Source organism: Lactuca virosa, chromosome 8 (genome assembly GCF_052849685.1).
Source record: "Lactuca virosa cultivar CGN04683 chromosome 8, Lactuca_virosa_CGN04683_v6, whole genome shotgun sequence".
In the NCBI taxonomy this organism is placed as follows: domain Eukaryota; kingdom Viridiplantae; phylum Streptophyta; class Magnoliopsida; order Asterales; family Asteraceae; genus Lactuca; species Lactuca virosa.
This window is the reverse complement of record NC_136433.1, coordinates 138866473-138879391: the sequence shown is the minus strand read 5'-3', so window position 1 is coordinate 138879391 and position 12919 is coordinate 138866473.

Below are 12919 nucleotides of genomic sequence, written 5' to 3'. Positions count from 1 at the left end.
GGATTGGACATAGTCAACCCGGTTGACCAAATGGTAAAGAGAAAGGCTAAGTCTGAGATATTCCCATTACCAAAGGGTCCATATGTTTATTTTGCCAAAGGAAGGGGCGTTGATTGCAAAGCTGCCAAATTTACCTAAGGATGTTAAAGTCAATAAGTTTGACTCTACATCAGGTAGAGCCCATTATCTAACTCTGTTAAGTTCTATTCTGAGATCCTCATTACATGATGTGACTGGGTCACATGTTGATTTTAAGAATCAAAGAATAGAGAGAAATCTTAAAGGAAGTATATGCTGATTCTGATCGCGAAGGTGGATTTCGATCGCATCAGAATTTTGAGCAGTTGCTTAAGAAGTTATGATATATTGCTAAGGAATAGATAACAACAATTTTCCATGTGGATTGTAAGGATAAGTTTTTCCGCAAAGTTTTAAAATAAAAGAAAATTGTTTAATTTTATTTATTTGAAGTATCCTTACAATGGCATTTGTGGAAAATTGTTGCTTATATGATTCCACTGACAGCAATATTGGAAAATGGATTTGATTCTTTCATTTGTGGTAGTGTCTAAATTTACCAAATCAGGAAAGTTCCTCATCGCCTAAGTTTCAATTGGACCGAAACTTGGAATCATGCAAGTTGAATAGTATGATGAATGAGAACTTTCAAGCATTGGAAAATCAAGACTAATTACTTGTTCACATGGATGTGTGAGTCAAGTGAAGGACTAAAGGGATCGAGTACACATTCTTGTGCACTGGTCATGTCCACCACAAAGCTCGTTAAGACTATTTGATTTACTAAAGTTTAGTAAATATGGTTATACTTACAAGTTTAAGTATAATTCTGAAACATTGGAAAAGTCTCAATGTATGGCAGAACGAATGGGAAGAATCAAATTAGGCAGAAAGATAAAAGTTTCTCAAATCTGAAAAGATGGGAGAGTACTTTAGTATCATGTTTGTGATCATCTTAATGGTTTAGAAATCATATCACAATTAGTCCTCTAAAGGTCATCTTAGTGCATTCTTATGACTAAGAAGAGGAGTCATGAATTGTTGAAATGGTTAGATCAGGAAGATGAGTCATACTTCGTTCCAAAACAATTCTTAGAGTCATACTCCAAGATTGTAACTTGAGTGACATATCTTAAAGAAAGGTTTAAAACACTTGTCAAATGTAAGAGTAAAAGTGTCCTACTCTTGTACATTTGAAATTGGTAAGTTGTGATGTTTTGGATCAAACAAAGACCAACTAAGGCCAATTGTGTGAAGTGTTTGTCTTGATAAATAATCCGCACTATCTCTTGAATATTTGGCAAGATAGTCTTATATGTCAAGAGGATAGTGGGAGTCTTAAAGATCCTAAAAAGAATTTCAAGAACTAATCAAGAATAAAACCTGAGGTTCTTCACTAGCACACGACTTGAGGTTTATAACCTATCGTGTTGACATATTCTGTGCCCATTCCAGTTAAAGTTGGCTTTGCATAGGAGTTCTGAAAGTTCTCAATTGGTTGCATAACAACTTGGAAGCAATGGCAGGCCCTGTACTGCCAGGTGGCAAGAAGTTAAGATTGCATAAGTTCAGTCCATATGAGTTTGGATTTGTCATTATCCTTGTCTTGTGACTATGGTTTTGACGATTCACATGGATAAGAACACATACACCATAAAATCTAAGGGTCATAAGGTTTCTCTCCGATTCATGAAAATGATGGTGAGGAAACACTTCCACCAAGTAGATTTGAAGCAGATGGCAAAAGGTCTAAACAATTGAGACTATGATTACGACATCCCTTTTCATAGTTCTGAAATTGTTTAGACACACATGCATGCTATCTAAGGAAAGGTGTATGATTTTGATAAAGTTTTATCAAAGCATCTCGTATCAGAAATCTGAACTTTGGTAAGAAAGTCAATAAAGTATTGATTTCTAGAAGTCCAGCTGATTTCTGAGTACATGTCAAAGCTAGTGGGAGCATAAGTGTTATGCTAATAATCATCATGTTAGTGGGAGCATGATAATTATTGTTAGTGTTGCAAGTTAGCAATGTTAATTATAGAAAACAAAAGTTTCAATTCGTGAGGCTGCAGGGATGGAAAAAGTTGTTTTGCTATAATTAAGGGAGTGGATATACTTCATTTCAGTTCTAAAGGCTTAGATTGAGACCTTAATCATCTTTAGTCAAGAATATATATATGAATTTCATGTTGGATTGGTTCAACTTAAGGAAATTCTATATATTGCGTTCTCAAAGAATATATATATGAATTTCATGTTGGATTGGTTCAACTTAAGGAAATTCTATATATTGCGTTCTCAAAATTATATTATGATTACGGCATCCCTCTTCATAGTCAAATTTTAAAAACATGGCAAATAAAAATATTGTAGCAAAAGACTGGTCTAGAATCATGTCTTTATGTGAGACATCATGAATCGTGTACCATTTGCCTTGGGTACAGGATCGATTGCATGTGCTATAATATTTGTCATTTCTAAATTTTTCCAAATGCCCAGAGGCATTAAGAAGGGAAAAGGTCTAGAATTGGATATGACTAAAATGATTAAGCAATTGTCGAGGACAATCTGAAGTTTACCAAAGATTGGTTGCTCAGGGACAGTTGGAAGTATAGTGCTAATTTTGGAAGGACCATATTAACATATTCTGAAAAGAGGCATCTCTTGTTCAGAAGTGATAGTCAAAATGAGAATATAGAGTTGTCTCCATAGGTGGAAGTTATCTGTGTAAGATTAGAAAACTTAATGCAAGAAGCATGTCCAAAGCAATGTACTTTGAATATGAGACTTAGTTTCCATGGAGTTGATCTCCATTGGAATACCTTATAATGACTGTTGACAAGTCTTTGTGACTTTGTACATATTCATTACAGGAGGGTCAGTGCATATAAGTTTAAAATCTAAACAGATTTCGATAAATGATAGGAATTTGAAATTCTCACATTTTTCGATGAGGATTTGGGAGTGTGAAATTAGAATCATTGAAATTATGTTCAATTGGTTTATTTCACAAAGTAAGGATCATAGACAAACATAGAGTGCATACTTGGTGTATGGCAAAGCTATTGTTTAGAAAAACATAGTGTACATGCTTGGAGCATGGGACAACTAGTGTTTTTAATTCAGGTATAAAGTTGATAAAACCAAAACAATGAAATAATGAGTAATCAGTATGGTGATAAATAAAAGTGGTCTATTTATATTCATAGGGTTTGATACCATATTTGATTCATTTATTCTTATGTTTCATTTTGCATGTTTTGACTTCCAGAATTAACTAGGTCATTCTTCCTGAATGACTAAGTTATTCAAACTATCCACAGTCGGTCATATGTTGGAAGTAGATATGAATCAAGACTGTCATGGGTTGGCTTGTAGAGGTCTAAGATGTTGGACAAAGCGGTGCTACAACACTCATGAGTGCTCATAAGTTCTGAGTATTGGATTCAACCCACGCTCATTTGAATCACTTCATGGATTTTATCACGAGTGATCATGAGACGATAATATCTTATATTCTTAAAACCTAGAGATATGAGTTGTTACTATGAGTTGGTTATACATTGATTGCACGAAAACGCATTGGTAACTCGATGTTATAAAACGTGCCTTTGTGTATGATTCAACAAGTAGTAGAACAAGCCATATTAGTCAAAGTTTATCCATTCCTTTTACCTTCGGGATAAAAGCGATATCTGTGGGCCCCTCGATGATTTAGTGATGACACCCTAAGTGCTTGGCCAAGCCTGGACTGATTTGATTTGTTCAATTAGTCGGTCGTCATAAATCGGAAATCGGGAAACAACTAATGGACAGAGAGAATGATTATAATCCATGTCTCAGTCCATATGATATCTAGAATGGAGGAATATATGATCCCTTATCTAATGGACAAGTCATTAACAAGGTCAGAGTTCGACAGCGGCTTTAAGAGCTACGATTGCCAGTTAGGTTTTGAAGTCATACTCAATAATAGTTTTAGACTTATCCAAGTGGGAGACTGTTGGATTAATGTCTAAGTCCATAACTATATTTGGTATGTACTTGACCCGACCCGGCATGGTCCATTTGGGTTGCACTTCACCGGCACAATTTATATGGATAGTCTTTTGAGAATAGTATATTTATGATTTATATTAATATATTATAAGTTCTAGTATATTAATATGGAATCATATTATTTAATTAGTATTGATCAAGAATTAATTTAGAATTAATTAAGTGATCAAAAAGAACTAATTAAATATGGACTCTTATATATATGGAATGGGCCAAGTTCATTTAGGTTGGGCTAAGCTTTCATGGATGGTCCATGGAGCTTTTAACCCATGGATCCTATGTAAATGAAAGGTCATGGGTATTAGGGTTTAAATGGATGTAACCCTAATCCTCCATAATATATAAAGGGGTCCTTCGCTCACAAAATTGGCACAAGTGTGTGAAAAAAAGTGTGGGCCGATTTTAGTGAGCATACATATTCTCTCAAGTTCTTCCAAGGTGTTTTGGTGATTTATGATTCCACTTGAGGCTTCCACACTATTGGGGCTAAGCTCTTAAAGTTCAAGACTTCAAGCAACATCAAAGGTATGTCATCTAACTAGAACTTTGTAGTATAGTTGCTTCATAATATGCTGGTTAGGATGAAACCTTGGAATATTGATTATTTGCATGTATAATAGAGAAAACATAGATCCAAAGTTTATAGGGTTGCATGTACACAATAGGAGTGTTAGAATGCTCAAAACCCAACAATAAAGACAATAAGAACATACGACACATAGTGTCCTACAGTAGAGTGAGAAGACTCACCTCAATCTGAACATAACAAATCTCACACACGAGCTATTGCTACAAAAGCTCCTCACACTGAACATATCCAAAACAACACTAATTAACAATTAATGTGATAATCCGTGATAAAGGGTCCAATACATACTTTCTCTCTGTAGGGTAAAAGACCATTTTACCCTTCCATGGCTAGATCTTTCCAAACATAACCTAAAGTCCCAAAAGTCCCAAATAAGCCTTTTGGTGCTTACGCCTTGCGTGGTCCAATACATACTTTCTCTCTCTAGGGTAAAAGACCATTTACCCTTACATGGCTAGATCCTTCCAAACATGACCTAAAGTCCCAAAAGTCCCAAATAATCCATGTGGTTCTTACGCTTTCCATACACCATGCCTTTACGCCTTACGTAGAGGGTTAACAAGAAAATACAGTCTTCCAAGGTTATGCACTATGTAACTATGAAGTTCGTAATCTTCGTTTTAAGCTCTTAATCACTTAAGACCAAACATATAACACTCATATCTGGACCTAATGGATGTCTAAAAGAATAAAGTTCATGAATTTATGGCTTTGCATGGCTTAATGGAGTCCAAAACCAAACGTTAGTTCCATAGCATCCTCTAATGACTCCAAACCCTTGCATGGGTGAAAGATAGCAACCAAGATCCCATTTTTATGACATATGAACCTCATAGAAAACATGAAATAACACTATAAATCCCATTTTTTGCGGCTCTACACACTGTGTACTCAAGGTACACCCTGCGTAGAGCATTAAGTGCCCACATCCAAATCCCATGTTACGTCATGTGTAGTTATCCCCTAGACGCACCGTGTAGGACCATATTTGCAAATATTTAATACATTAAGCCATAAATGAAAATACATGGGGAAACGGATGTTATAGAGAGAGTCCTAAGAGCATGTGTAATGCCCGCAGATTCGGTCCACTCATATTAGAGATAATAAGCGTTAAAAATGACTTTTTGATATAATATTATTTAGAACTAATAATTTTAAAAAAAGATATAGTATATGTGAAAATGATTCTGTACATATAAATAACGCTAAAATCCAACTTCGAATGGAGAAGTTATGCTTCTTCGAAGTTTCACGATTAAACCGACACGACTCAGTGCATCGTAAATAGTGAATTTTTGATAAATTACATTTTAGCCTTAGTGATCTAAACAAAAGTCCCAGTATCCATTAAACTGAGAGCGTGCCTATAGAGAACGTCCAAATCTGACTTCAGTAGAAGAATTTATGATTTTCGAAGTTTTAGCGATGTAGTGCGGGCACAGAAATCAAATTTTAGATTGGTCGATTTTTATCCAAAGTGATCTAAACAAGAATTGAAGATCTCGTTGATAGGAGTTCAATGATAAAAACACAGTCGAAAATGGAGTCTGTATGTAGAAGTTATGAATTTTACATGGTCATTAGCAATGTAATCTTCTCATACTGTTAAACTTAAGATCGGTCAAGAATTTGCCAACAGGGTCAAAAGGAAAGTTGTAGATCTCATTTATAGCTACGCGTGGATATATACAACATCAAAAACAGAGCTTGTATGCAAAAGTTATGAATTTTTGAAGATCTATAGTCTTACCAGCGTCTGGTGCAACGTGCCAACACTAGAGGTGAAGTGTGGGTGCCTACACAAGGTCAAGACATGAGACACACAGCTCACGACGAGAGAAGCCCCAGATTAGCCTATAGATAACATTTGAAGCTCATTTGAATTCCACACCAATCCAATTCAGTTGCCTCAAGTTTCTCTAAATCTTGATCCCATTTTTCCTTAGTTTTAAGTATCTGGCGAAGTTATGAGGTCCACGAGCGCCATAAATCTAGTAGCTAGCAGGACGGAGTTCAGTGAGCGCAATTTCATGGTTCTCGATAAAACCACTGTAAGTTAAGCTACGCTCTCTTTCTTTCAGTGTAACTTATATTTATAGTCATAATTCGTTATTATGAACCTATAAATAAGATTTATCAGTAATTCCGAGTCAAAATAATGATTGATCTACTTACGGAAGAGGTGTTTAGAATAGTCACGTAGGCTTGGTTGTTGGATTTCAGAAAGGCTATATGCCGAAATGGCCCTACCTCCTAACTGTCCTTCCTGGCTGATCCTTACTTGATAGATCTTGATGTAGACATTGAGATTAGTGAGGAATTAAGAATATAATTTTTATAGTCACCAGGATTACGAAAATAGACTAAGGCTTAGCACTTTATACATCTAGGTCTTTTTAATGTACGAAGCAAGGCGCTGCCGAAATCGTCAGTTACCAATTTTCATCAAGTGAGTGTATAGTTACATTCATCTTGCACATAGATATGAAGTATTTAGATAATTACATGATTATGTGCTTATTATCTGTGCTGAGAATATTATGTGTTAGATTAGATATTATGAGATGATGTTCACCTGAACTAATCATATAAGTATTATACACTTATAAATATGTATTCGATAGTAATAGGGGATGGTGGATAGAAGATGATAGATAGGTGATGATAAGTAGGAGATGACTAAGAGATGGCCTGGCCTTGACTTGCGATCTTGCGATGTAGTCATCTACCAAAGTATAGATGGCGACCACTACCTAATCTAAACAAGTCATGTTGAAACACCGGTAGGCTCATAACCTGTAGGTGATAAAGTACGAGTTCAGGTGATTTAGTAACTACGTATCCAGGTGATGATACTCTAACCCTTACTGGACACATATTGGGGGAGTAATCCCCGAAACAGTATTGTCTATGTGATGTAGGCGATGACCCTTAGGAAAATTCCTTAGCAACAAACATATAAGGAAATGTGATGTATGCGGTGATAGGTAAATACGATGTAGGAGATGACGCTTAGGATAAATCCTTAGGAAAGAATAAATAAAGAAAACGGGGATGGGTGATCGGGTTAATTTTTTGACATGAAATATGTGAATAAATAATGAGAATGGGGATGGGTAATCGGGTTAATTGTTTGAAAACCCTGTGTATCTCATCAGGTTTTCCAACCTGACCCACTAAATTTATTTGTATCACAGGTATTGATGCAAAGATAAATTACACTAAAAGATTAAAGGAGATGTAGATCATTAGTATAAATTAATGTAAAATCTGTTTATGCTTATGTTTTGTATCAGTTATGATATCCAAAGTTTTGAAAAGATATCGATATCGAACATTTTTTCGGAAATGTTTAATGTTAATATGATCTCACATTGAAATAATATTTTGGGACCAAATTCCGCAAATAAAAAGAAATATTCTGTTTTAAAATAAACATAAATAAAATTTTTAAAATGACCGTAATATTGAGGATGTCACAATTGGTATCGGAGCATTAGTTTAAGATAACTAGGAATTTGTAGGATTTCTAGACTTAAACTTAGAATGTTAAGCGGTAATCGTGAGGAGTATGTCTATTATATTTTAGGTAGTCCACCTGAATTGACACAAGCGCTAGTTTACTTTAGGACTAGATGCCTAATTTGCTTATTGTGCTAAATGACTTTTGCATGCTATAAGATGCGTTGAGATGCCTTAGGCAGCCTATCTAAATTAATATTACTAGATTTAAGGTCTGTTTTCGACCTAGAGTTAGGAAATATTATGTGTTTAGGTTTTTAAACGTTTAATTACGGTCTTAGAACTGACATATAATTTTTCAGAGTGATAAGGATGATTACGCGTCTAAACCTTCCCTATCTGTTTTCTCGTCTTGGCACACCAAATGCCATGTGGGTGTATAGAACGACATGGTGAGGACAAGAAGCGGACTAGGAAACATCAATGGAAACCAACAGCCTGAGCGACTGATGGGTCGTGCACCAATCATCGCACCTACACCCGAACCTATAACAATGGTGATGATAAAAGCAATGATAGACTGTCAAATGGAAGAGACAAGGTGTATACTGTGACAACCCGTAATTTCAATCTTGTAAAAAGTCAACCATTAGTCAACAAAAGTCAAACATGTCGAATAAAGGTCAAATTTATTTCTCTTTTATCTTGATAGGGTTAGTCTAATAAGTTATAAAGGTATAGACCTTGTATTCAATGGTGTTGTATGTTTAAGGAGGAAAACACTAGGAACCAAGAACCTTCATCCGAGCCGCAAACTCTCGCATGGACTGCAAACGAAGTTCACAGCTGCATGCGAGGTTCGCAACCGTAAACCTCGGTTCACAGCCGAGAACTCACTCCTCGGACCGCAAACCCTCGGACCTTATCTCCTCGGGAAATGTTTACAGCCGAAAACTATTGTGCATATATACGAGTTCAAACGAAATCATTCATCACGTATTCATTTCCAACCGAAAACACACCTTTCACTCTCAAGAACTCCAACCGTGAACACTTTTTCTCTCTCAACTATCATCCTTCATCCTTTGAATCTTCTTAGGATCTTGCTTAGATCTTCAAGTGTCCTTCATTTCATCAAGAACACTCAACCGTAAACCCTTGAATCTCCTTCATTTCATCAAGAACACTCAACTGTAAACCCAAGAACACCAAGATCTTCTTGGGTCGTGAACTCTTGGGGCTAGCCGTAAACTCATAGCAGCCTTCCATTTTGCTTCTAACACTTTTATTTGTAAGTTAAACTTACAAATTAGTCCAATTCCTTATCATTCTTATGTTTATATACACTAATTGTATACATATATATTACATAAAATGCTAATTAGGACTCGATTTTGTTACGGGAGCTAACTTGTGGAAATAACATCCTATATCGGGCCTTCAATCGAATCACTTACATAAGGTGAGTTCATACCCCTGCGTTTTTACTATATTTTATTGTTTTAGGGGGGGGGGGGATACAAGTCTAACACAAGAATATTGTGTTTACAAATAAAATATTTCTAAATATTTTTAAAATAATTTTAAATGTTTTATAAACTCTTTTTAATTTATATTTTGCCAAAATCATATATATATATATATATATATATATATATATATATATATATATATATATATATATATAAGATTTAAAGGGCTTAGGACTGATAAATCGCTTTCTTTCCCTTTTCCTTGTTTGGATGTGGGCTCAGGATAGAATTATTTGTCCGAATGTCGTTTCAATTTTAATTATATATATATATATATATATATATATATATATATATATATATATATATATATATATATATATATATATAAGTTAATTCAATCAGATTCATATTCCTTTTGTAACATGTCGAGCAAAGGGGATACTTTCATGAATATTACATATCAAGTAGAAAACACATATAAATTATAATAGGTATAATTTATGGAACTCTCAAACTATTTTCACGAACTAGTTATATAAAGTTTAACAGATTAATCTTATACAAACACTTTACATTGTAGAATACTAGAGAAATATTATATTATCAGTTCATTTACTTCAAAATGACTTTTAAATCATTTGTTATATACGTAATCGTCAGTATGTTTTTTGTGAGTCAATGTTTAGTTGCTTATTCATTTAGGCAATACAGTTAAAGTCTTGATATTATAACCAGAATCTCCGGATAGAGAGCGAGACAAATGTGTATATATCTATACGGGATTGACAATCCCGCACTCAGACTGTTAGCTACAGCCGGGCAGGTATGCCTATGAGTGAAAAATGTCGTTAACAGTTCTGATGCCTACAAAGCGTCATAGCAGGCCAACTAGTCGTAGTATGGTTATAATAACTTACCAAAAAGATATTAACAAATACGATTAGTGTATAATTTAATTAAACCAAAGAGGACGAATACAAAATACTGAATTTACAATAATATAATTTACAGTATTATATTACAATTTACAACTTCAACTAGTGAAGTCAGGCATATTCCGTTTTGCAGGGTTTTCAAAGAGTACAATTATAAAACTTGTAAAACATAAACAATACAGAAAACATTCTTCTTATAGTTTTATTGAATTAAAGCTATGTTAAACTACTTTATAGTTTTACTAAACTAAACCTAAGTTATACTATAGTACAACAACACTCACATAGAATGGTTTTATGGTATTAAAACTACTTTCCAGTTTCATTAGAAAATATTGGAAACAAATACGATAGTTACCATACCGATATGATTACTTAGTGGATATATTTGGTTATATACAATGAAGATCCGATAGACAGTGGAATGTATGACTTCCGCCTCATTTCCTGTTCCTTGTTTGGTTGTGGACTTAAGGCAGATCCACCCATTCGACTGTCCATTCGATCTGAATTATATATAACTTGTATACATTAAGTAATCGTAGAGGGAACTTGTATGGTTATTACTTAATAAGAAAATATAGGATTTTCTGGAGAAATACACGAACATATTTTAAGGAACAGAGAATTACTTTCTAAAACAAAATACTTATGAACTCACCAACTTAAATGTTGATACTCTCTTTTTCAAAACACTTGTATTCTCAGGGAACTAGTAGACAGGTACATTCAAGGATTTTGAGAATACGGAGCAGTATAGAGTCACGTTTTCTAGCTTTTGTTATATAACTTTTGATGTCAAATATACAATGACTTGAATACTTATGTAAAAATTATACTTTATTAATGCAATGGTTGTTGTACTTTGATTACTATGATGAATGTGTTGTGATACTTAACATTAGTTCATCCACCCCTGGACGTTTTCGCCGTTCCGGTTTGGGGGTATGACAGTGTGACAACCCGAAATTTCCATTTGTATAAACTCCGCAGTCAAGCACATCAAATAATGGTCAAATTCATCTCAGTACATTTTTGACCGGTTTTAAGTCCGTTTGGATATTTTATTTTAATTTTTCGTCAAACGAACAAATAAATGGAAGTACCCGTTAGGAGTGTTGTGAAACAAATAAACGATTAACACCTTGACTGAGTGTTTACGGCCAAACAAGGGAGTTTGGGCCGTAAACTCCCTTTGACCATGGACTCATGCATATAGCATGAGTTTACCCTTCATTCTTTCACTTTTCACTTCCTAACTCAAGAACACCCAAGATTCTCTCTCAAGTATCATATCACTTTTCTTCCAATCCTCCAAAAATGTAAGTATTTCCTTCCTTGATTCGTTCATATAACACTTTATCTAGTGTTTATACTCGATTTCATCCATGGAAATCTCCTCTTTTCTTAGATCTTCAAGTGTTCTTCAAAACACCAAGAACACACACTAGTGTTCTTGGCCCTTAAACACTCCTACAAGCTTCCTATAAGTAAGTACACTCCTCCTAACTAGTTGTTTGCTTAGAATACATGTTAAACCCTTGAAGAACATCAAAACCCCAAGAACATATGTGTTTACGGTTCAAGGTGATCTCCTTAGACCGTAAACACCTTCAAGTGGGGTTTAGGTGCCCCCAACACCTTCTATGGCTTGTATAAAGGACTAGAACCTTGCATGCATGAGCTAGAAACACCAAAACACGAAATGGTTGGGTAACCATGAGTTTACGGCCGTAAACTCATGGGTTTACGACCGTAAATACATGTGTTTACGACCGTAAACTCCCAAGGAGTGGTCCAAGGACCGTAAACTCCAAAGAAGGGCCATTTCGAGCCCTAGTCACTTCCTAAGCCTTGGATTCGAGTCTAGCTTACTTCCTTGTGTGGTGTAGGACCTTAAAACACCCAATGACACCATTGCCATGAGTTTACGGCCGTAAACTCATGGGGGAAATGGTCCCAGAACCGTAAACCCATATGGTGCTACCATATGGGGAGTAAACTCCAATGTGAGGCCATACTCTCTTAAGATGCAACCCTTAGCGCTCCTAGCACTTGAAACAAAGTGTTTTCATGTAATTGAGTGTCTTTACTTGCTTAATTAGTTATTTAATGGCTAATTAGATACACAAATGTATCATTGCATGCTCAATAGGTTCCGCGTGTGTGTTCAAGTCCTCACTTGACACTTAGCATCCTATACCACCCGTTCATCCAAATCACCCACTTCAGGTGAGTTCATACCCCTTAATCAACCTTTTTAAATGATTTTAAATGCTTTTATGGGGGGGGGGGAATACAAGTTGAACTATAAAGTTACTATATCAATCACAGGTGATTAATAACTGTATAGCAAAAAAAAAAAGATTTAT